Raw genomic sequence first — 24,890 nt, forward strand, 5'->3', positions numbered from 1 at the left:
AGCGCGCGATTTTGCTAATGGACCCTCATCAACGCTGTGTTCGGTGTCTTGGGCCTGAACATCTTCCGAAATCGTGCCGGCCTTGCTCCACACTCACCGCACGTGCTTTCAAGCGCCATTGCGTCTTGTGGGAATTGCTGTTCATGGAGTCCTCGACGGAGCCATCGACCACAAAGGGATCTTCGACATCATCCGCAACTCCACAGCCTACCACCTCTGCGGCACCGAGTCTCATCAAGCCCACCTCGTTTGTCCCGGCTCAGACTCCAGCGCCTGCTGCGATGCCTTCCTCAACCTCCTCACGTCAGGTAGCCCAGCAGCCCATTCCCCCAGTAGTGTTAAAAGTGCCTAAGGCCAAGTCCAAGCACTCACACACTGCTCTGAGGGAACGCGAGGCCCGTGCAGGTGGTCCCATTTCAGATGCAGATCCATCCTTGCCGGCCTCGTTCCAGACCATGTTACAGAAGCAATTTATCGAGCTCTTTACCACAATGGGGCCTCTGCTTCTTTCCCAAATCCAGCCTGGGCACGTGGAGGCCTCCCGCAGGGTCGAGCCCCCTCCAGTGCTGCAGCGGGGAACAAACTCAACAGGGAGCAGAGTCTCTGCGAGTGTCTGGTCTGGCAACAACGCATGCATCGCAAGGAGCAGAGTCTTTGTCCATGCCTCCATTGGAACCGATACACTCGATGCAAGGAGCAGAGTCTTTGCGAGTGCCTCCATTGGAGCTGATTCACTCGATACAAGGAGCAGAGTCTTTCTGAATACCTCTGTTGGAGCCGATTCCATCGATGCAAGGAGCAGAGTCTTTGCAAATGCCTCCATTGGAGCCGATCACCCCGACGGGGTTCGAGCCTCTACAGCAATCACCCCTGCTTCGATCGACCGCTTCCAGCCCCATCCGCTACCTGGGGGCCTCAGCGAAGACCTACTCGCCTCACCCATTGAGGTCGACCCCTTGACACAGTCCGCATCACCGATCGAGGCACTCGTCCAGGCAGGCTTCGCCTCATCGGAAGCAAGCATTCCTGGAGTATTCGCCACCGACTACTACTCCTCCACCGATGCCAGAGCTCGAGGACACGATGGGATCTCTCTCACCTGCTTGATCCCTGTTCCCCATGGATCCGGAGGCCTCAACCTCATCGAGCCCGTCCCGGGGCCCTGCAACAGCCGACCAACTGTCCTTCTCCTCATTCTTTCGACAGATGGCCAATGACATGGACATTCCCCTGGATACGGGGTCCAATTCTCGAAAGAATACCTCGAGTCTATGCGCCTCCCTCAACCACCTGCGGAATCCATCAAGCTTCCCTTACACAAGCTGCTGGACCAAACCTTCACACGGTGCCTCGAGACACCTTATTCTATCCCTGCAGTGCCGAGTAAATTGGACACCAGATACCGCACTGTCCACCGTAAGGGGTTCGACGGCTCACAGCTTTCCCACCAATCCCTTTTGGTGGAGTCCTCACTGAAGCGGTCCCATCCCTCCCAGGTCTACGCCTCCGTCCCACCTAGTAGAGAGGGAAAGACCATGGACCGGTTCGGCAGGAGAGTTTACCAGAACTCCATGATGGCCTCGAGAGTTCTGAACTACAACTTCCATTTCACAACATATTTGGAGTTTCTTTTGTCCGTACTCCAGAAGTTTATGCCCTACGTGGATCCTAGGGCTCAGTTCGAATACCAGGAGGCGCTGGCCTCGTTATCCCAACTTCGGGTACAGCTTATGCAATCCTCCTACGATGCCTTCGAGCTGGCGGCTCGGACCGCAGCATGTTCGGTGGCCATGCGTCGGCTGGCCTGGCTGCGGACCATCGACATGGACCCCAGGCTTGCCAATGTTCCATGTGCCGGCTCAGACCTCTTTGATGAATCCATCGAGGCGGTAACCCAGAAGCTCTCAGACTATGAGAAGTCCTTCCAGTCCATCTTGCGTCCGAAGCCCAGGCCTGCTCCTCCTCGTCAATCACGCCCACCGTTGATCTACCAGCGGTGTTACCTCCCGAAACAAGCTCCCTCCATCCGACTGCCTGTAAAGAGGCAGCATCCGCAGAAACATCAGCAAAAGCCTCAACCATCTGCTGTCCCTAAGGCTTCTCAGCCCTTTTGACTGTCTCAAAGAGAGCATAACCTCTGTCGCTCTGCCATTTTCAGTGATTCCACCTATTGGAGGTCGCATCCATCATTTTTTCCATCGATGGACGTTAATCACCACCGACCTCTGGGTCCTCTCCATCGTCAAGGAGAGATACTTCCTTCAATTCCACCAGGTCCCTCCGATACATCCTCCAAGAGAATATCCTTCCAACTTGACTCAGACCGCCCTTCTTCTTCAGGAAGCCCAGGCTTTGCTGCAGCTTGGGGCTGTCGAGCCAGTCCCTCGGGACCAACAGAACAAAGGGTTTTACTTCCGGTACTTCCTTGTTCCGAAGAAGACGGGCGATCTGCGACCCATCTTGGACTTCAGGATGCTCAACGATTGGTTATGCTCTCTGGATCTGAAGGAGGCCTACACTCACATCCCCATTCATCCGGCCTCCCGCCAATTTCTCAGATTCCGGGTGGGAAATCTTCATCTACAATACCAAGTGCTCCCCTTCAGCCTGGCCTCATCCCCCAGAATCTTCACCAAGTGCCTGGTAGTGGTAGCCGCTGCACTCAGGAACCACGGCCTCCAGGTGTTCCCTTACCTGGACGACTGGCTCATCAAGGATTCCATGTCTCAAGGAGTCGCCCTCGCGACTCAGAAGACAATTTGGTTTCTACAACATCTGGGATTCGAGATAAACTTCCCAAAATCCCATCTACAGCCTTCCCAGACTCTCCCCTTCATCGGGGCGATTCTGGATACTACTAAGCTCCGAGCGTTCCTCCCTCCCCCTCGCATGGAGGCTCTGCTTCATCTCTGCCACTCAGTGTCCTCTTGCCCGTCCATCCTGGCGAGACAGATGATGGTCCTGCTAGGCCACATGGCCTCTACAGTACATGTGATTCCGTTTGCCAGACTTCACCTCAGGACCCCTCAGTGGACCTTGGCGTCTCAGTGGTCCCAGACGTCCGACCCCCTGACTCAACACATCCAGGTCACTCCTGCTCTGCAACAGTCTCTTCGCTGGTGGATGCTATCCTCCAATCTCTCCAGAGGTTTGTTGTTCCAAACCCCACGCCATCAGAAAGTCCTCATGACCGACTCTTCGACTTATGCCTGGGGGGCTCATCTGGATGGCCTCCACACCCAGGGTTACTGGACCAGCGCGGACCGCCAGTGCCACATCAATCTCCTGGAACTCAGGGTGATCTTCAACGCTCTCCAGACCTTTCAACATCTCCTTCGCGACCAGGTTGTCCTCATTCGCACAGACAACCAGGTCGCCATGTACTATGTGAACAAGCAGGGAGGCACGGGATCGACCTCCCTCTGCCAGGAAGCTCTGAAGGTGTGGGATTGGGCGACTCGCAACAACACCTTCCTCAGAGCAGTCTACATTCAGGAGGCGGACAATGCCTTAGCAGACAGCTTAAGCCGTCTCTTGCAACCTCACAAGTGGAATCTCAACTCCACACCCCTTCATCACATCTTCTCCCTGTGGGGAACGCCTCAGATAGACCTCTTTGCAGCCCCCCATAACTTCAAACTGCCTCACTTCTGCTCCAGGATTTACACCCCTCAGCGCTTTGAGGCAGATGCATTCCTCCTGGACTGGACGAATCGCTTTCTATATGCGTTTCCTCCATTTCCTCTCATTCAAAAGACTCTGCTCAAGCTGAAGTCAGACCATGCCACCATGATCCTGATTGCGCCACGGTGGCCCAGGCAACCTTGGTACTCCCTTCTACTCCAACTCAGCAGCAGGGAGCTATACCTCCTGCCAGTTTTTCCTTCTCTGCTTACACAGCATCAGGGATCTCTGCTTCACCCCAACCTGCAGTCTCTACACCTGACAGCTTGGTTCCTCTCAATGTAATCCCTCTCCAGTTTTCCCAACCAGTGAGGGACGTCCTGGAAGCTTCACGGTAGCCCGCTACTAGACAATGCTACCACCAGAAATGGACTAGATTCTCTGTTTGGTGTATCTCCCAGCGCCAGGAGCCTCAACACTCCTCCTTGTCTTCAGTTTTGGACTATCTTTTGCACCTGTCTCATTCTGGCCTCAAGTCCTCCTCGATATGAGTCCACCTCAGTGCAATCACTGCTTTCCATCAGCCTCTTCAAGGGAAACCTCTATCTGCTCATCCTGTAGTTTCCAGATTCATGAAAGGACTGTTCCATGTCAATCCTCCCCTCAAACCGCCTCCGGTGTTTTGGGACCTCAGTGTTGTTCTTTCACAACTTATGAAGCTTCCATTTGAACCTCTTCACAAGGCTCACCTGAAGTATCTCACTTGGAAAGTGGTGTTTCTCATTGGCCTCACTTCTGCCCGAAGAGTGAGTGAGCTACAAGCCTTGGTTGCGGACCCACCTTTTACAGTATTCCGTCATGACAAGGTGGTTCTCTGCACGCACCTGAAATTCCTTCCTAAAGTTGTCTCAGAATTTCATCTCAACCAATCCATTGTGCTTCCAGTGTTCTTCCCGAAGCCACATTCTCACCCTGGAGAATCTGCCCTGCATACTCTGGACTGTAAGCGTGCTTTAGCCTTCTACCTAGAACGAACCAAGCCTCACAGAACTGCTCCTCAACTTTTCATCTCCTTTGATCCGAACAAGTTGGGACGCCCTGTTTCTAAGCGCACCATCTCTAACTGGATGGCGGCTTGCATCTCATTCTGCTATGCCCAGGCTGGATTGCCCCTTGACAGAAAAATCACAGCCCATAAGGTCAGAGCGATGGCAGCTTCTGTAGCTTTCCTCAGATCAACGCCGATTGAGGAGATTTGTAAAGCTGCCACTTGGTCCTCGGTTCATACCTTCACTTCACACTACTGTCTGGATACTTTTTACAGACGGGATGGACAGTTTGGCCAAACTGTATTGCAAAATTTATTCTCCTAAGTTGCCAACTCTCCCACCATCCCATTCTGGTTAGTTTGGAGGTCACCCATTAGTGAGAATACCTGCCTGCTTGTCCTGGGATAAAGCAATGTTACTTACCGTAACAGTTGTTATCCAGGGACAACAGGCAGCTATTCTCACGTCCCACCCACCTCCCCTGGGTTGGTTTCTCTGCTAGCTATCTGAACTGAGGAGACGCGCCCTGGTCTGGGCGGGAAGGCACTCGCGCATGTGCGGTGCGGGCGACTTGAAACTTCGAGTTTTTCTTCAAAGAAGCGTCCGCATCGGGGCTCCGTTGGATCACGTCACCCATTAGTGAGAATAGCTGCCTGCTGTCCCTGGATAACAACTGTTACGGTAAGTAACATTGCTTTTCAGTCTGTTATGAAACAGTACTGTTATGATAAAAGTTCAAATATGGCTCAGTTTCTTACTGTGAACTGAAGTAAAATGTTAAATGTACTTAAACAATTGACATTTAATAAACAGTAAGTAATTTGTTTGCTGTTTCTAATAAAAATTCTACTAGACTTAGAACAATATTTTTTGTTTCAACTTTAAGGAAAGTTGGTTAAAACATTTACTTTAATGCTGTACTAGAACTTTTTTTTAGAGAACAGCTTCGGAGGAGGAATGTGACATAAAATTGATCGCATGGAGAATGTCTAAAGTTGTGATGCCCTCAGTATGGTTGGAGGGTTGTTCTAGCCACTAAGAACTGAATGTTGGCCACAAGGGGTCTCATCAGATGAGAAAATTGGTAAGATGCACTGGATTAGTTTTTCTGTATATCGTACATAGTCATTGTTTTCTGTGGGGGAGGGGGGTTCAGTTCATGAGAAATTGTCACTAGCATACAATGAAGCTGATGTACAAACCCACAATTTCTTGCCAGTCAGTGGCCCCTTGGGGGTGGGGGTTCTACAGAGGCATAGAAAAATTGCATGTGAAAATTGTGGGGCTCTTATAAAAGACCATACCTATCAACAGGTGTGTCTGTGGGGTATTTTTTGTTTGCTAGTAGTTGTGCAAAGGGGTAGTTATGTGATAGTTGAAGAAAAAATTGTTCTGTTGTGTTTTAAATAATTTGAATAAACTTTTGTCAATAGACTACTTGTAAAGATTTCCACAAAGATGGGCATTTTGTGCTTAGGCCCCATCTATGAATAAATTTTAGTACATCAGCTTCAATGAATTCTAACTTAAAAAGCTGATTTGATGGGGAAAAAAAGCCCAATCAATTTTTTTACTTGTTTTCAAAACAAGAAAATATATGTAAAAGTATAAATGTGGTAGTATTTTGCTGCTTGCTAAGCTACTTTTTTCTTTATTGAACAGAAATTAAAAATCCTAAAGTTCTGTGGCTCCTTGTGTGTTCCCAAGTTGGTTACCTTTGTAAATGGTGAAAAATAAGGATGAAGAATATGTGACAAGTTTGAGGTCTAAAAGTGATTAAAAGGAGTTTAAAATCATTTTCTTTTAGTGCTATTTAATTTTTCTCTTTCATTTTATTTACTCAACCAGTTTCTTTTAATATTTTCTTTCAATGCCATTCATCATAGAGAAGGAAATCAAACTGTGATAAAGGGATCTCTGTAATGCACAAAAAGGTGATATGGCCTGTCCAAAATCAATATACTTCTGATATCTTTTAGGTTATAATTGATCCAGATTACCTCAACATAGGTATATTTCTGTCAGTGTCTGGAAATTTAGTACAAGCAGCCTCTGTATAAAGTATATTGATCTCAGATTATCTAAGGCAGTGTACTTATACTTGGTTCGTATCTTATGGGGTAGGTCTTTAAAACATGAAAAATTTTCAGTGTATTAGATTTAAAGAACCCAGATTAAGGTTATAATGAAAATCCTTAAATGTAGCTTTGAGAACCTTGTTTGCTGCCTTTAAGGTGACTTGGTTGTTGATAGATTGAATGCAGGTAATTTAAGAGAAAGCTAACTATTGATGTTTAGAAACATAGAAATATGATGGCAGATAAATGCCAAATGGGACCATCTAGTCTGTCCATCCGCAGTAACTATTATCTCTTTCTCAGAGATCCCATGTGCCTATCTCATGCCTTCTTGAATTCAGACACAGTCTGTTGCCACAACTTCTTCCAGGAGACTGTAAAAAAGTATTTCCTTTGCTTACTTCTGAGCCTATCACCTCTTAGCTTCATCCTATGCCCTCTCATTCCAGAACTTCCTTTCAATTGAAAGAGATTCGACTCATTCACATTTATGCCACATAGGTATTTATTTATTTATTCATTCAATTTTCTATTCCATTCTCCCAGGGGAGCTCAGAACAGTTTACATGAATTTATTCAGGTACTCAAGTATTTTTCTCTATCTGTCCTGGCAGGCTCACAATCTATCTAATGTACTTGGGACAATGGGGGGATTAAGTGACTTGCCCAGGGTCACAAGGAGCAGCGTGGGTTTGAACCCACAACCTCAGGGTGCTGAGGCTGTAGCTTTAACCACTGCAGCACAACAAAGAAAAATGGGAAGTATTTTTTATCATTGTACTTTTTTTAATTGAATTTTCATGGTTTTATTTGTCAGTGTTTAATATATTATCTCCAGAACATCTGTATCCACAGTGTTTGTTTTTGCTTTAACCACTGCGCCAAACTTTCCCCTATGTCTCATTTCCCCTCTCCCACCTTTCCTCTAAAGCAGGGGTAGGGAACTTCGGTCCTCAAGAGCCATATTCCAGTCAGGTTTTCAGGATTTCCCCAATGAATATGCATTGAAAGCAGTGCATGCAAATAGATCTCATGTATATTCATTGGGGAAATCCTGAAAATCCGACTTGAATACGGCTCTCGAGGACCGGAGTTCCCTACCCCTGCTCTAAAGTATACATATTGAGATCTTTAAGTCTGTCCCTATATGCCTTATGATGAAGACCACACACCATTTTAGTAGCCTTCCTCTGGGTCGACTCCATCCTTTTTATATCTTTTTGAAGATGCAGCCTCCAGAATTGTACACAATATTCTAAATTAAGTCTCGCCACAGTCTTATACAGGGGCGTCAATACCTCCTTTTTCTTACTGGCCATACCATGCACCCTAGCATCCTTCTAGCACATAAGTTCTTTACCCACTAAACTGTTCAGTTCCTTTTGGTTTTTGCAGCCCAAATGCATGACCTTACATTACTTAGCATTAAATTTTAGCTGCCAAATTTTTGACAATTTTTCAAGCTTCGCTAGTTCTTTCTTCATGTCATTCACACTATCTGGGGTGTCTACTGCAGATTTTGGTATCATCCGTAAAGAGGCAAATCTTACCTGACAGCCCTTCAGCAATATCGCTTATAAAAATGTTAAAAAGAACAGGTCCAAGAACTACACCCTAAGGCACACCACTAGTAATATCCCTTTCCTATGAGTGATCTCCATTGACCACTACCCTCTGTTACCTTCCACTTAATCAGTTCCTGACCCTGTCTGTCAGTTTGGGGCCCATACCGAGAGCACTCAGTTTATTTATTATCCGTCTGTGTGGTACACTGTTAAAGGCTTTGCTAAAATCTAAATATATCGCATCAAGCGCACTCCCTCTATTCAATTCTCTGGTCACCCAGTCAAAGAAATTGATCAGATTTGTCTGACAATACCTCTAGTGAATCCATGTTGCCTCTGGTCCTGCAATCCACTGGATTCCAGAACCTTCACCATTCTCTGTTTAAAAAATGTTTCCATTAATTTGCATACCACAGACGTTCTGGTCTGTAATTCCCTACTTCTTCCTTACTTCCACTTTTATATAGAGGGACCACATCCACCCTTCTCTAGTCCTCCGGTACCACTCTCGACTCTAGAGAAGCATTGATAAGGTCAGTCAGTGGAGCCACCAGAACTTCTCTAAGCTCCTTTAGCACCCTCGGATGTACACCATCCAGTCCCGTTGCTTTGTCTATCTTTTAATTTAGTTGGTTCCTCACGAACACAACCCTCTAAAAATTGATTGGGGTCTACCACTCCATCATCCCTATTCACATATGTCTTCTGCGGTCCCACTCCCAGATCTTCAGCCGTGAACACAGAACAGAAATATTTGTTAAGCAATTCGGCCTTTTCTTTATCAGCTTCTACATATTCCTCCCCTTCACTTTGGAGTCTCACAATGCCACGTTTTTACTTATTCCTATCACTGATATATCTTTAAAAAAAAAAAAAAAGTTTTGTCTCCCCATTTTACCATGTTGGCTGTTTTTTCTTCCATTTGCATCTTTGCTTTCCTGATTTCTTGACCAGCCTTAATTAACTTTTCCAGATATTTTTGCCTATCTCCCTCTTTCTGTGATCTTTTGTAGTTTATGAAAGTTAGCCTCTTATTCTTTACCTTCTCAGCTTCTACTTTTGAGAACAAAAGCAGCCACATTTTCCTTTTACTTGTCTCACAAAAAAATTTGTTGCTCTTTACAATAACTCCTTTCAGTTTTGCCCACTGCATTTCTACTCCTTCCAGACATTCCCATCCAGTCAACAATTCCTTTATGTAATCTCCCATCCGAACAAAGTTAGTTTTTTTTAAAGTCTAGAACCTTTACTTTTGAATGAGCCCTCTCTATACCCGTCTTAATATTAAAATGTACCATGTAGTGATCACTGAATTCCAGATGATCACCTACTATAACATCAAAAACACTTTCCCCTATTGTAAACACTAAGTCCAGTATGACCCCATCCCGTGTGGGTTCCATTACCAACTGCTGGAACAGTTGACCACTTGTAAACTGAGTCGAACTCCGGGAGATGACCTGGTATATAAACTAAAGATTAGATTAGATTCTCCTTGTAGAGAATCTAAGATCTCCCTACTTCTAGAAGATCCTGCAATAGGGATACCCAAATCAACATCCTGCATGTTAAAATCACCTATTAGCAAAACTTCCCCTTTTTTTAGATATATTCTAAATGTCTACTATTAAATTTCTGTCCATTTCCGTCTGTGAAGGAGGCCTATATTTCACACCAATGTAAATATATTTCATGCCCTCTTTCTAAATTCCACAGTGCCTCTTCCTTGCCCTGCAGATCCTGCAATTGTGTGGCTTTAATATGATCTTTAGCATATCACGCTACTCCCCCTCCTTTTCTTCCTACCCTGTCTTTCCCTGAACAGATTATAGCCCAGTATAACTACATCCCAGTCATGGTTTCCGTGAACTGTGTCTCTGTGATCGCCACTATATCAAACTCATCTTCTTCTATCACTGCTTCTAGATCCAGAATTTTGTTTCCCATTCTTCGAACATTAGTATATACTGCTTTTCAGACATTGTCCCCTTTTCCCATCCATGTAGAGGTATTCAGTGATTTACTTGAGGGCTTATACTCACCCGGTGGCTTTGATCACCCTGCCCCATCACTTGCAGTTTAAAGCCCTATTCAGTAGATTAGCCAGCCTGCCGCCGAAGACACTTATTACCTTCTTTGATAGAAGTAAACCATCCTTGCTCAACAGCCCTTGGAAAATCATCCCATGGTCCAGGAAGACAAAATGCTCTCGACATCATCTACGTAGCCATGCATTTATCTCCAGGATGTGTGCTTCTCTGACTTGGCCCTTACCCTTGCCCTGACCCTAGCACCGAACCTTGAGGGACTCCACTATTCACCTTTCCTTCCTCTGAGCGAATTCCATTAACCACCACCCTCTGGCGTCTGTCCATTGACCAGTTTCTAATCTAGTTCATCAATTAGGGTCCTATCTTTAGTCCGTCATGTTTGCTCTGGAGCCTCCTAAGAGGAACTGTGTCGAAGGCTTTGCTGAAATCTAAGTAAATTACATCTAGCATGTGTCCTTGATCCAATTCTCTAGTCACCCAATCAAAAAATTCAATCAGATTCATTTGGCACAATTACCTTTAGTAAAACCATGTTGCCTTAGATCCTGTAACCCATTAGATTCTAGGAATTTCACTATCCTTTCTTTCAGCAATGCTTCCATTATTTTTCCAATAACTGAAGTAAAGCTTACTGGTCTAGTTTCCTGCTTCATCTCTGCAACCACTTTTTGTGAATAGGGACCACATCAGCTCTTCTCCAATCCCCAGGAACCACTCCCATCTCCAAAGATTTGTTGAACAAATCTTTTAATAGGACCCGTCAGAACCTCTCTGAGTTCCCTCGATAATCCTGGGATGGATCCCATCTGGTCCCATTGCTTTGTACACCTTCAATTTTTGAAGTTGTTATAAACACTTTCTACCGTGAATGGCATTGGTTTCTACGTCATTCTTATGTGTAATTTTGCCAGATAGTCTCTCTCCTTCTCCAGTTTTTTTTTTTTTTCTTCCTTGAAGACAGAACAGAAGTATTTATTCAGCATGTTTGCTTTTTCCTCATCACTCTCCACCTATCAGTTCATAGCAACTTTTAGTCTTGCAATTCCATTTTTCATCTTCCTCCTTTCACTAATATATCTGAAAAAATGTATCACTTTTTTACATTTTTAGCCATTTGCTCTTCCACATGCCCTTTTGCTTCTTTCCAGTTTCTCCTGGTAGTTTTCTGTACTCATCTTGAGTTTTTTAATATTTCACAAACGCCAACTCTTTTGCCTTTATTTTCTCCACCACTAATTTAGAGAACCATATCGGTTTCCTTTTTCTCTTGTTTTTATTTACAGTATTTTCTTCACATAAGTCAGTAGCTATTTTTATTGCTTTTTTCAGCTTAGACCATAGTTTTTCCACTTCTCTTATGTCCTCCCATCCTAACAGCTTTTCCCTAGCAACAGCAGCAGATGAATCCAGAGACCAATGGGATAGCACACATCTACCAGCAAGCGGAGATAGAGAAACTGATTAACAGGTGGTCCTATTGGCTGGCACTCCTCCTGTATCTCCACTATGCTCTATCTCCCAGCAGGTGTGGCCACTATTCAACTAGCTCCTGGATTCTGGCTAGTTATTTTCTCCTGTTGAGGTTTCTCTTCAGTGAGCTGGCAATGCTATTTCTCCTGTTGAGATTTTCTCTTCAGTGAGACAGGGGTGTCCGGCTGAACGGTGCCTGCTTTAGGGGTTACACCTGGGCCCCCCCAGGTCCCTGCCTCACCCTCCCTCCATTGCTAGAGGGTCTGACTGGGTCTCAATTTTTTCTTCTTTCCCTTCTCTGTTTAAAAAAAAAAAAAGAGACGACAGTTGCTACATTCTGCCCTGTTTTTGCTGCACTACTGTCTCTAACTGGCTTCAACCGGCCCTAACAACAAGCTTGTGAGTATGTCTGTTTTTTACTTTTGTTTGAACTTCAGGTTCTGTTTGGGAGTCTTAGTACTGTGGGTTCGGTCATCGTACATTTAAGGAATGGATATTTTATTGAGGCTAAGTTTTATAACTAGAAATCCGTTGAGGGAGCCGGGACTTTCCCGCTCTTTGCATGCACGTGGCAGTAGCGGTGCGATTTCATGCTCGCACTTGTTCTCCTTGTTGGGTTTCAGTGCAGCAGTAGTAGTCCTGTTTATTCTGAGGCTCTCTTTCGTCGGTGTTTTTCACGGCCATGTGCAGCTGATTGTGCAGGTGCCAGTTTATAGCAGCGCGCATGAGACGGGATATGTTTTTTCTGGCGCTGTGGGAAGTACCGCACCATTCTTCTGGTTATTCCCCAAGTCTGATTTTCTTTCTATGCAGGCCGCAGCAGGGTAAATTTTGCAGGGCTTGATTCCGACTATGTTTCTAGGAGCGTTGATGCAGTGGCCACGTGTCAGCGAGCATCAGGCGTGCGGTTGGGTCTCCGGCGATGGCAGGAGAGCTGCAGCGTTCCAGTAGTTTATTTACAGCTGACTTCTCTCCTTTCCGGTTCAGACAAGTTGTTCGTGTTTCACCAGCTTTGGGACAAGCTTAGGCAGATTTATATGTCTATGGCTGTGTTCCTGCTGTATTCCCTTGAAGGAAGCTGCTAGTTTAATCGGACTCTGGGTTTAGCACACAAGGGGATTACCAGAGAGACTCTGATCTGTGCTAGGTCACCCAGTCTCAGTTTGTCTCCGGACTGGGTCGACATACGGCACCTCACGGTACAGTGAGATCAGCAGTAAGATAGTGGCCTGTATTTCACACGGGTATCTCATTGTCTCTCTTGGGGTCCCTGCAGATTGAGCCTTTGTCTGTTGGTAACTGTCCTTCTTATTTGGGCCTCTGTGCTGCGCTACATGTGTCTAGTAGTGGCATAGGATATATATGTCTAAAGGTAGTACTAACAGTTTCCAAGTTCGGGCTGTCTCTATGGGCATAATGACACTTCGCATCTTCCTGCGGCCAGGACTCTCTTTCTCTATTTCTGAGGGGGCCTGGACTTCAGATTTCCATTCTTATCATGCTGGTTTCTCCTGTCGCCATCTTCTCATGGCACATGCTAGACAGACCCCCCCGACCAGACGGAAGGGCTGTGCAGCTCCTTCTAACCAGGAGCCAGTTACCTATTCTATCAAACCCGCGGAGGAGCACGCGCTATGTGGCTGTTAGCCTCATCCCTGAAGCTCTCAGCGATATGAGCTTTGTCTGATATCTGTTAGGATGCTGCTGTTTTCCACGGGGCAGTAGATTCAGCATCTTAATTGCGTCTAGTACGTATTCACTTTAACGGACATACGTATTTCGCTCATGTTGCATGGAGTTCGTACTGTTTTCATGGTTCCAGATTACTCCTCTTTACATTGCGAAACTTGATTTTTCCTAGGAGAATTTCTTTCTTCCTACAGATCCTACAGTTCTATTCCTGCCATTTCCTGACCTTCTGCACTTCATTCTGAGGGGATCTTGACTTCTTCCAATGACTCTTCAGGCTTTCTCATGAAGGAGAAGATGTTATAATGTCAGGTCAGGGGGCTGTGAACATTTTTCAGGATGCTTGCAACTTTGCATCCTCCTCAGGTTTCCAATTCGTTCTTGGAGTCTCTATGTTTTGTGTTTCCCTTTTAAGTGTTACTGGTCCTCAGGGCAGTGCTTGTTGTTCTTCTGGAACTAAGGGACGTTGTTCCACTTACTGCATGGTGCCCAAGACGGGGGCATTGGGCAGGCTGGATCCCATTCTGCTGAATTAGTTTCTCAGGGTTACACATTTCCGCAGAAAAACTGGGAGAATATTTACATTTTCACTATGGACTCTGAATCGGCACTAGGTTTGCTTGCCTCTCTTGGAGCAGCGCTTTTGGTTTTGGCACATGCCATTTCGCCTACCCAAGGCTTCACGAACATTTTAGAAAATGTGGGCAATGGTACCATTTTGGCACTACCAGGCGATTCACCTAATTTCTTCTTGACTGACTGCTTGATTCGGACGTCTTCCAGTCGGGCCATTTGACTGACACGAAAAGGGTGGTTTCTTTTCCTCAGTTCTTTGGACGTGAATCTTCAAATTTCCACAGCGCTCTTTTCTCCTGTACTATTTATAGGTATATCGGGGAGATGTTTTTATTCATATAGAAGAGAAATGTGTTTCTTCCCAGAGACTAGGGCGATGGGTCACAGTCTCAGGTTTGTATTCTTCTTCGGTCACCATGACCAAGAGTATGGGATTCTGTACAGGTTCTAGGACCCATGTTGCTGACTCCACTGGGAACTTTGGCTTGCTTTCCCATTATAACACTACAGCAGTCGCTTTTGTTCCAGTGGTTCCCGGTATCTCAGGGCTCCAATTATTAGGTAGGCTCCTCATGCATCGCTCTGTATGATTTGGTGGCTCAGTGAGATTTCTCTTTTCAAAGGCATGCCTCGGTCTTTGCTGGACTAGCTCATGGTCACCAAACATCCCGGGCTGTCGGGTTGGGAGGCTCGGTGCCTTCCATCCTCAGCTCCAGGAGTCTGGTCTTAAGAGGCGATTCAGTACTTGTTCATTCTTCTACTCTGGAGCATGGTCGGGCTACCGTTTCTGGAGCTTCAGACCATTCTTACAGAATGATGCTGGAGGTCTTTTCAGTCAGTATTATGATGGGGCTATTTCTCTACAGCCTGGGCAGTAGATGATGTACTCAGTTGGCAGGTAAAGTTGTGGTTCTACTTCAATGGGTGGACCCTCATCTTCCTCTTCTGTTGGCAGATCATTTTATGGGTCAGAGACTTTTCTCTCTGCAAAATCTGAGCATGGCCCATTTATTGTATATTACAGTGTACAGCACTGTGTACGCTCTAGAAAGTGTAAATGTTAGTAATAGTGAAATCTTCTACACCCTGGATATTGAGAATTTTGGCTCAGGCTCTTTTTGGTTCCAGCTCTTTTTATGGAAGTGAGATCTCCTGGAACTAGACTTCATGGCCACCATCGCAGGCTGCTCTTTACAGGAGGATCAGCAGCTGAGAGGAGCCGCCACTGGCACTTTTAAAAACTTAATACAAAAATCTTCGGCCGCAGCAGGCCAGCCCGCGGGAAGGGAAGGGGGAGCAGGCCAGATCGCAGGGAGGGGCTGAAACGGAGCAGGACAGCTCAGGTAAGAGAAGGGAATTGCTTCAGCAGGGACCTGGAGGGGAAGGGAAATATCACTGCTGCTTCTGCAAAGGAAAGTGGGGGGGGGGGGTTTATAGAAGGGAATGGGGGGTGGGGGAAAATGCTGCTACTACTTAACAGGGACCTGGAGGGGAAGGGAAATACCGCTGCTGCTTCTGCAAAGGAAAGTGTGTGTAGGGTGGGGGGAAAGACAGAAAGAAAGACAGACAGACATAGGGTGCCAGGGAGAGAGAGAAAAAAATAGCAGGAGGGAGAGAGACAGAAAGAAAGGAAGAAAGAGACAAGAGCAGGGAGAGAGACATAAATAAAGAAAGACAGACAGACATATATTCTAGCACCCGTTAATGTAACAGGCTTAAACACTAGTGTCGTATAATACCACTTTGGGTGAACCTCTTCATATAGTTTATTTTTATGAAAATACATTTTAGGTGCAATAGGAACTTTGGTACAAGGAATTCTACTTATTAAATTATTCATAATGCCTTTCACAACTTATACACAACTTTCACAATTAATATTAACTACTGAACTGATAAATGATTACAGTAGCCTGTCAGGTAGAGATAATGGTGATAATTCAGAGGAACAGTCTTTCAGTGACCCTAGAGGCATAATAGGGCAAACTGACAAACTAAAGAGGAGCAAATTACTTAGACCCAGATGGTATGCACATTGGAATACTGAAATAACGTAAATGAAATTGTGTTCCTGTTAATTTGACACCTATTATAATCTATGGTACCTTAAGATTGAAGGATAGGCAACCTTTTTCCTTTTTTAAAAGAGGGATCCAATGGTGTGGCAAAACTACAGACCAGTGAACCTGACATCTCTGCAACTATTATAAATAAGTGAATAATTCAACATATGTTTATGGTTTAATTGGATAGGACTAATGTGGATTTAGTCAAAGGAAGTCTTGCCTCAGTTTTACTTTGTTCATGCCTTCAAAAGTATAGATAAAGATGACAAAGTGGGTGTGCTAGATTGCTCATTTACTTGGATAGGGTGCAGACTCTCCCACCTCTGCCATGAGTGGGGTCTGTATCACTTTAAAACCAGTGGGTTCTCAAGTGAGGTTATACCCCAGAGTTTATCTACTACCCAATGCCTTTATAATTTTCCCATGTGGCTTGATAGTAAAGCAGCAGGCAGTTGCACTCACCTTTCAATACCTCTCCTCTTTGTGAGTGAAAGCATGGAGAATGATTTGCATACACTGCCTCCATTGTATGCAAATCTTTCTTGCATATTTATTGTGGATATCCTGAAAACCTGACTGGCAAGGGGTTACTCCAGGAACGACTTGAGAAACACTGCTGTAATACAATAGGGTGGGTAATTGCCCTTGTAAATGATGTGCTTGGTTCGATTGGTAGTGGTTTGTATGTAATTTTGGTGCATCTGGTCATATCAGCTGTGTACATGGTTGAACATGCCTTGTTAAGGTTTGTTTTTGGTAGTATTTTTGTGTTTGATACTTTCCTGGCACACAAAAGCCAGGTGATTAAGTTTAAAGGACAGATGATATTCCTGTAGCTGTAAGAATAGTGTTCCACAAGGCTCGATGTTTTCATCTTTTTGTTTTTAAGTTTTTACATGCTTCCATTGTGCCTTGCTCTCTGGGCAGCAGGCTTGCAACTTTATTTCTAGTACAACAGATACTCTATTCCTGAACCTGTGGGTAGTCAACCTCTTCTTGCGAGAACTCTTGTAGGGAGCTTCATTTGCATTCTTTTTGCTCCTCCTCTCTTACCTATGGGCTGTCCAACTTCTCAGTTGTCTTCCTACAAGAGAGACAGTAGGAGCTTGAATTTTCTGCTTGTATTTCTTTTCATTTTAAATTCAGTCTTTTCACTTACTGTTTGCAAGGCTTTTTCAGTGCTGCAGAGAATCCCCTTTGTGAGACAGCTCTGACTACGAGAACGATGACTCTGAGGTCAAAGGTATGCTTCCAAGGGGCAGGTTGCTTTGCAGTGCACCTGCTTGGACATCTTACATTTAACAGTTCAGGGGCTCGGGAACCATTCCCTTGGGAGCAGTGCTCGCCCCAGGTTCATCCTCAGTGGTCTTAAGTGCAGACTGAGTGGCTGCATGGTATGTTTATTCCAGGATCGGGGACAATTGTGTTCCTCTCCCATATTTATGTGCATTTGATCCGGTTTTGGGGTGGGTGGGTTGAGGTCTCCCGCCAATTTGTTAGGACTGAGAGACCAGAAGACACAGGCAGTTCGAATTCCAGGCTTGTTGAGGCAGAGGTTCTCCCTGTAAGCTCTTTGCAGCTTCCATTCTTGCAGCTCCCAGTACACAACATGCCACAATGAGTAACAGGCTGATAGCCTGACAAACCAGATCGGGAGGGGGGCACTTAAAATTGATTTGGGGGTTTTCTGGGGTTATAGATAGGTTCCCAAACCTCTACAATCCCAAAATTGCTGTTTATTTTTCAGTGTAACTCCCCCAGGTCATTTTTGGTGCTAAAATCACTGCCGAGGCAGGCATCTTGGATTTCCTGATTCCCCTCAGGATGGGCCCCAAAGTGATAGACTGGGTCAGGAACTGATTGAGTGGAAGGTGACAAGAAGGTAGTAGTAGTGGTCAATTCAGAAAGGGATTTTACTAGTGGTGTGCTTCAAGGTTCTGTTCTTGAGCCTGTTCTATGGTGTATATAACATGAGTAAAGACCTAGCAAACCTTGAAGAATGTCTGAAATTTGGCACCTAAAATTTAATGCTAAGAAATGCAAGGTCATGCATTTAGGCTACAAAAACCTGAGGGAATGGTACAGTTTAGGGGATGAAGAACTTATGTGCATGGCTGAAGAGCAGGACTTGGGTGTGAGGCCATCCAAGAGTTAATTTTGGTGCAATGGAACTTTTCTGATGCTGGGTTAAAGGAAGCAAGGGCTATATCTTGCCTTTAGCCTCTTTCCTTAAAGGAACTGGAAAGATTGAACTTGCCTAAGGTGAATTCACTAATGGTTGCCGTCGCAAAGAAAATGCTCCCTGTTGAGGGCAGCATTACTCTGAAGGATGTCTAGGATCAAAAACTTGAGTCTTTTGTGAAGCTCTCCTTTGAAGTGGTGGCCTTCTCTTTTCAAGCGGTGATCTACAGTTAGTTGTGTGTAACAGGCAGTGGACTACTTGGCAAGAGTCCCCAGGAATGTTGTAACTACCCAAAATGGAAATGGTTCTTGCTATATGATTTGGTCTGTGCGTTGGCTAAGCAGATGGCCTTGGCAGTCACAGTGAGGCATTTGCTGTGACTCTGTCGCTGGACTGTGGATGCAGTCTCTAAGTAATGCTTGACTAAATTTCCCATTAGGGGGAAGCTCCTTTTTGGAGATGTCTGGAAAAGTTGATCAAGTATTTGCGGAGCACCAAATCTTGGCATCTTCATTAGACAGTCCTTGGGGGTCAACAAGGTAGGCTCAGTCATGAATTTGGTTTAGTGATTCGAAAAGATTTATCATCCAGGGCAGTCCCAGGCCTTTCAGAGACTTCGGTATTAACAGAAGCAGTCTTTCTGTTCAGACAGGTGCCCCTGCAACTAACCTGCCCATGCTGTTAGCCTCCCAATCGCGTCCACTAATGGGCTAATTGTCTGTCTTTTACAGAGAGTGGACCAGCATCACGGCAGATCAGTGAGTCTTAGATATTATTCAAGACTGTAACAACTTAGAATTTGCCTCCCCAATCCAGATTCATTTTTGGAATACCCCTGAAGCAAGAGGTCATGCTTCTGACATTTTACTCACTTCAGGACATTGACACAATATCTCCAGTTCTGGTTTTGGAGCTTGGCACAGGAAGGTACTCCATTTACTTCATGCTGAAGAAAGGGGGGAGGCACCTTTCAGCCCATATTCGACCTGAAACAGATTGTCAAATTTGTGCACATTCAATGTTTTTGGACTGAGACTTTGCGCTACGTGAAAGCAGTAGTTCAGCCAGGGGAATTTCTCACATCTCTGGCCCTGAAGAAGAGCTTATCTGTATGTTCCTATTTGCCTCATCATTTTTCTCCGCTTTGCAATGTTGGATCAGCACTTTCAGTTCCAAGCAATGCCCTTCAGGCTGTCCTCAGCTTCCAGGCCTTCTCCAAGGTCATGGTGGTAGTGGCGGCCTTTCTGCATAAGGAGGGACTCTGAGTTCTTCCTTTATCTGGACAACTGGTTGATCAGGGTGTTCTCTGCACAGGCAAGCTGTTGGGCCATGGAGAGCATAGTCTCCATTTAGGCTATAAGTTGGGTAGTCAGTCACGCCAAGAGTCATCTGGAACCCATGCAGCACCTGGAGTACTTGGGGGATATCTTTGATACAGCCGAGCTCAGAGGTCAAGCTTCAGTTGCAGGTCTGACAGTTGTGGGATCCCATATACCTGGAATTAGATTCAGGTACTCAAGTCTGGTGGCAACACTTGAATTGGTGCTATGTGCTAGGGCCCACATGAGGCCACTGCAGCAGTCTGTCCTGATCCAGTGGTCCACAATTTCTCAAGATTACAGCATCCATCTACTTTGGACATCTTCTGCCAGGACCAGCATGTCTGACCAGCTCCAGCCACCAAATCTCCATTGGTGGGGTTGCCCTTGGTTTCACCACCTTTGCAAGTAGTGGTCACCAATGCCAGTTTGATGGGCTGGGGGCTCATTCTCTACCAACACTCTAGGTCACGTGTCAATCACAAGGCCCTCAGGCCGAATCTGGCCTGGCCTTTTTATGTGGCCCGCAGCAATGCTTCTGAACTTCCCCTTCTCAGAGTCCAGCATGTCCTCCCTCCCACGCTGGTCCAAAGTTGCTGTCATGCTGGAAAGTCTGCCGGCTTTGGCAGCAATTCAGCAGTGTTGTTCGTGGCTCCCCCTCCTGCTTTCTATCCACTGCGGTCCACCTGGGCGGAAACAGGAAGTTGCGTGTCACTGGAGACAGACCACGGCAGGCAAAAAGCAGGAGGAGGAGCTACATACAACACTCCTGAATCGCTGAAGCCAGCAGATTCTTTGGCTTGGCAGCGACATCGGACTGGTGCCAGAGGGAAAGACACGCCAGGCTGTGAGGAGAGAGGGACCGGCGCAGGAAAGGCAAGCTGGGCTGTAAGGAGAGAGGGACCGGTGCTGGAGGGAAAGGCAAGCTGGGCTGTGAGAAGAGAGGGATCAGCACAGGAGGGAAAAGCAAGCTGGGCTGTGAGGAGAGTGAGATAAAAGGAGAGAGGTTGGACCTGGGGTAGTGTGGAGGAAGAAGGAAAAAGATATTTGAAGAGAGAACCATTGGGAAGAGAAAGGGAGAAATGGTGGACCTGGGGGAGGGAGGCAGGCAGGGGGAGAAATGGGATGGTAGGCAGTTGGGAAGAGAAAGGGAGAGAAGTTGAATCTGGAGATGGAAGGGAGGGGGAAATGTAAGGCTGGGGGTGGAAGGGAGAGAGAGATGCAGTATCTCTCTCTCTCTTTTTTTTTTAATTTCCCCCCCCCCCCCTTCCATCTCATTGTTCAGCATCAAGGAAGGGATGGAAGAACAACAGAAAAAAGAGGGAGCAAAATGTTGGACCAAGAGGAGAGAGGAGGAGAGATAGGAGGAAATAGGAGGCTGGGAAAGGAGTGGGATGGGAAATGGGAGAGCTACAGAATAAGAGAAGATGGAAAATTGATAGGTAGCTGAAAATTTTAAAAGAAGGATGAGAAAGAGGGCAAGATTTGAGTGGACAGAGGCAGAAAAGAGAAAAGGAAAAAAGTTGAAAGGGAAAAATCAATATGTTGGAGACAGGGACGAGCAAGAGAGAAGAAGAGAAAAAAAATGGACAGCAGACACTGGAAAGAGAATTAGAAGATAGACAAAATCAGAAAGAGAAACAGGGACTAAAAGCAAAATGACAAGACAACAAAAGGTAGAAAAAATAATTTTATTTTATATTTTGTGATTACAATATGTCAAATTTGAAATGTGTATCCTGCCAGAGCTGGTGTTAAGACAGCAAGCGTGAACTAGGACCTAAAAGAGAGGAAAAGTTTTTGTTATTTATTTTGTAGCCGTCGTGGGGTTAGAGAAGTTGTATCCCTATACTTCTAATAAGATTAACCCCCTCCTTTACTGGCACGCAGCGTGGGTTTTGGCGGCAGTTGATCCAATGCTTACAGAAGTCCTGTGAGCATTGGAGCCACCACCAGCACTGGGGCCCACATTGTGCGTCAGCAAAGGAGGGGGTAAGTATCTTAAAAAATCCGGCCCATGACTTAGCCTGTGTGTTAGATTTTGGCCCCTTATATGATTTGAGTTTGACACCCCTGCTGTAGGTGAATGGATCAATCAACTGGAGTTGTGAGCAGTGCGCTCGACTCTGTTGACCTTTTGTTCCAAGCCTGTTGGATGTCACTAAGGTGGCCTATATCAGCACAGTGAGGCACTTGCGCTGCACAATTGGTGGAAGAGGCTCGGCTCTTTTGCAGTGGGTGGAGCAGATATTCTCCTATTTGCAGCTCACATCGCTAGGACAATTCATGTTGAAATGGATTTTCTCAGCTGGACAACTCTGGGTCCAGCAGAATGAGAATTATCCCTGTTGGCGTTTCATCTGGTGACTCAGGAGTGGGATGTTCAGTCTTGGGACCTGATGCTGTTGTTCAGCAATGCCTAGGAGCCCAGTTTAGTGGGGATGGATGTTCTGCTTCAACCCTGACTGGCAGCTGATCTGCTTTATGTTGTTCTTCCTTGGCCACTGATAAGAGTTTCACAGAATCGGTCGTCATCCGGATTGGGCGATTACTCTGGCCATGGAGGCCTTGGTATGCAGACTGGTTCACCTATTGGTGGATGATCCTCTAAGGTTGCCTTCAGCGCCGGATCTTCTTTGCCAGGGCCCGGTTCACATGGAAAAACCAGTCCTGCTTTGGTCTTATGGCCTGACTCTTGAGCAACAAACAACTACAATATCAATGGTAATCTATTAGCAAAATAATAAAATTAAAATGAAGACCATTCGCAAAAACTCAAAAATGGACATACTATTCACACTATTCTAAATTTCTTCATATGGACTTAAATTAAATAGGGAGTACTTAATTTAAATTTTGAAATACTTAAATTAAATTTAATTTTATTAGGGGACAAGCCTCAGACTTAGAAGTGCCTTTTCCCATGCTGGGACTTCTTCAAGAGAAAAAGAAATAACTTATTCTCCTGCCTCCTCATAACATCACCGGCTTGTTTCCCACCTCCCTACCAATTAAATTAATTTTTAATATTTAATAAACTGATGCTATCAAAACTGTCTTAAATCTTATTATATAAATACTTAGAAACTTCATTAATTTATTAATTACTTTATAAAATTACTTTACTTTAAAAAAAAAAAAAACTATTTAAATACTTCACAATTAGCATGCCATTTTCGAAACTCACAACCAACCGGTTCTTGTAATTCTCAATTCATCAAATCATTCTCATTATTCTTGTTCAAAACTGTCTTTCCCTTATATTTCATTTGATCTCATTACATTGATTCAACTTCTTTTCTTCAGTTGTCATGTAGTTAACAAAATTTAATAATCTACTGAACGAACTTCACTTATTTAAGGTGCATGGTGCCAAAAAACGTCAGTGCTATAGAACTCATACAGTCCAATTCATATTTCCTCATTTGTTAAACAGACTTCAACTGTTTAAAAGTGCATAGTGCAGAAAAACTTCAAAACTTATACAGTCCAATTCATAGTTCATTTCAGTTTAACTTGTAGCATTCATTTCAGTGCATCTCTACTTGAAACGTTAAACTCAATATAGCTACTATTTCATGTGCTATTATAAATACTTAGCTCAAGTTGCTCAAACAGAGCCAGCGTTGTTGCTTGTAAACAATATCCGACAAGGCCTTAGTTTCGCGGGACAGACCTTTTTTTTACCCGCTGCTTCAGGGAAGTAATTTGCGCATCACTAATTCAACTCTCCATAACTGCGTTGGCCCCGAGAAAGAAGGGGTGTCTAGATTCAGTAATTACTACCTTTTGTGCAGGCTTGGAAGTAGTCTATATCAGTGGTCTATGTCAGGGTTTGGCATTCTTTTTGAGTCCTGGTGTTCGCAGAGAACAGTTTCACCTCTTCAATCTTCCTTTGCTGCAGACCTTGGCATTCTTGCAGGAGGACTGTGTGAAGGGTCTGGCAACTGATTTGCTCAAGGTATGGGTGGCTGCATTAGCTTGTTTTGGGGTCGCTTGCAAAACTCTTCTCTAGTATCCTATCTGGATGTGGTCTGTTTTTTTGAAAGATGTTAGTTGGGTGAGACCTGTGTGCCACCCCTGTCTGGAATTAGAGCCTCAATATGGTACTTTGGGTCTTGCAGGGGGGCTCCCTTCAAACTGCTTCAGAAGGCTATGATGAAAGATCTCACCCTAAAGGCAGTGTTTTATGTGGCCATTACTTTGGTGTATCACATTTTTAAACATCAGGCACTTTCCTGTCGGGACCCCTTTCTTTGTTGTTCGAAAGGGGGGGGGGGGGTTATTTTTGCACAATTCCTTTCTGCCTATCTCTAGCTTTCACTTGAATCAACCATGGTTTCTCCTGTCTTTTTGGGAGGAAATTTACTCTGGGCATTTTGCAGTAGCTGTGACTTTCTGATGTTCACAAGGTGTTACTGTAGTATTTTAAGGGCACAAATGAGTTTTGTCACTTGGAATACCTTTGTTTTGTACAGGAGTACTTCTCGGGGCACGGCAACTTCTAAGGCAACACTTGGTGAATCAGGGAAGCTGTGTCGTCAGTGTATGTGTTGGCAGGGAAGGTTTTGCCCTTGTCCCTGCAGGTGCACTCGGCTTTGGCATTATCTATGACTTGGGCTGAGTTGTGAGCCTCTTTAGAAGAGATTTGTAGGTTAGCCACATGGTCCTCTTTGCATGCGTTTTCCATGCATGACAGCATGGACAGAGGCCTCTTTTGTGGCATCTCTTCTTTCATCAGTGTTGTCCAATTCCCACCTGGGAATGAGGACTGCTTTGCCTTCATCCCATATGTCTGGATGCGTCTGCTGCTGGTTGTTGGGGGAAAGAAAAATTCTTACCTGATAATTTTTTTCCCCTTAGTTTCAGCGGACATATCTAGAGCCCCACCCTTGTGATGGTAATACTGCCTGTTCTGTCTGTCTTTGTTCCTTTGTAGGTAGATGCCACTCTCCTGAATTTGCGTGGTTTTTTTTCTGGTTAACAGGAGGGAATCCTGTTTGTTTTTCTAGGGACTGTTGGCTAGCTCTTTCTCCTTTTTGAATATCGAGGGACCAAGGAGCACACTCTCTCTGCCTGCTGGTGGCTGGACTTATCATGCATCTGGATTCATCTGCTGAGACCAAGGGAAAGAAAACTTATCAAGCAGTGACATACCAAGAAGGGGAGGGGGTCTACCCCAGGTGCTGCTAGGGCCAGCAGCGGCTGCTCCCAGGGCCAG

General features: G+C 45.2%; 1 protein-coding gene across 7 annotated transcripts in view; it reads left to right on the plus strand.

Moving 5' to 3' along the window:
* The window catches only part of TSC22D2 (TSC22 domain family member 2), a 140,186-nt gene that overhangs the window by 77,758 nt on the left and 37,538 nt on the right, over nt 1–24,890 (plus strand). For 2 of the 7 annotated variants that reach the window (XR_004540620.1, XR_004540623.1), the window contains one exon: nt 5,598–5,757. The exons of 4 other annotated variants lie outside the window; for them this stretch is intronic. The gene's annotated coding sequence lies outside the window, so the exon portion shown is untranslated. Of the gene's footprint in view, nt 1–5,597; nt 5,758–6,335; nt 6,354–24,890 lie in introns of those variants that run through there. One more of the 7 variants, XR_004540621.1, reaches the window with a different exon arrangement.

Source organism: Geotrypetes seraphini, chromosome 9 (assembly GCF_902459505.1).
Source record: "Geotrypetes seraphini chromosome 9, aGeoSer1.1, whole genome shotgun sequence".
In the NCBI taxonomy this organism is placed as follows: Eukaryota; Metazoa; Chordata; class Amphibia; order Gymnophiona; family Dermophiidae; genus Geotrypetes; species Geotrypetes seraphini.